Source organism: Haliaeetus leucocephalus, unplaced genomic scaffold (assembly GCF_000737465.1).
Source record: "Haliaeetus leucocephalus isolate CR32 unplaced genomic scaffold, Haliaeetus_leucocephalus-4.0 Scaffold536, whole genome shotgun sequence".
Taxonomy (NCBI): domain Eukaryota; kingdom Metazoa; phylum Chordata; class Aves; order Accipitriformes; family Accipitridae; genus Haliaeetus; species Haliaeetus leucocephalus.
The window spans coordinates 7,150,954-7,151,232 of NW_010972972.1; the positions used below are offsets into that span (position 1 = coordinate 7,150,954).

At 77.8% G+C, this 279-nt stretch overlaps 1 protein-coding gene across 1 annotated transcript in view; it reads left to right on the plus strand.

Moving 5' to 3' along the window:
* The first annotated feature begins 215 nt into the window (after nt 1-215).
* NUMA1 (nuclear mitotic apparatus protein 1) overlaps nt 216-279 on the plus strand; it is a 24,259-nt gene continuing 24,195 nt past the window's right edge. Inside the window, exon 1 of the mRNA XM_010576683.1 lies at nt 216-235. The gene's annotated coding sequence lies outside the window, so the exon portion shown is untranslated. The remainder of the gene's footprint in view (nt 236-279) is intronic.

Below are 279 nucleotides of genomic sequence, written 5' to 3' on the forward strand. Positions count from 1 at the left end.
GCGCGCCGCCGTCGCCACGGCAACCCGTTCCCGTCCTTCCCCGCGGCTCTCGCGAGATCCCGGACCGCCCCGCCCCTCCCCGCGAGGGGGCCGCCGGGATTCGTAGTCCTTCTTCCCCCGGCACCGCCCACCCCTCCCACGTGACGCGCCCCGCCCCGCCGGCGGCCAATAGGAAGGCGGCGGGGGCGGGAGCCGCCGTTTGAATCCGGGAGGAGGCGGCGACGGCCCCGGCACGGTACGAGGAGGGGGGGGCACCGGGGAGGAGTGGGATGGGGATGG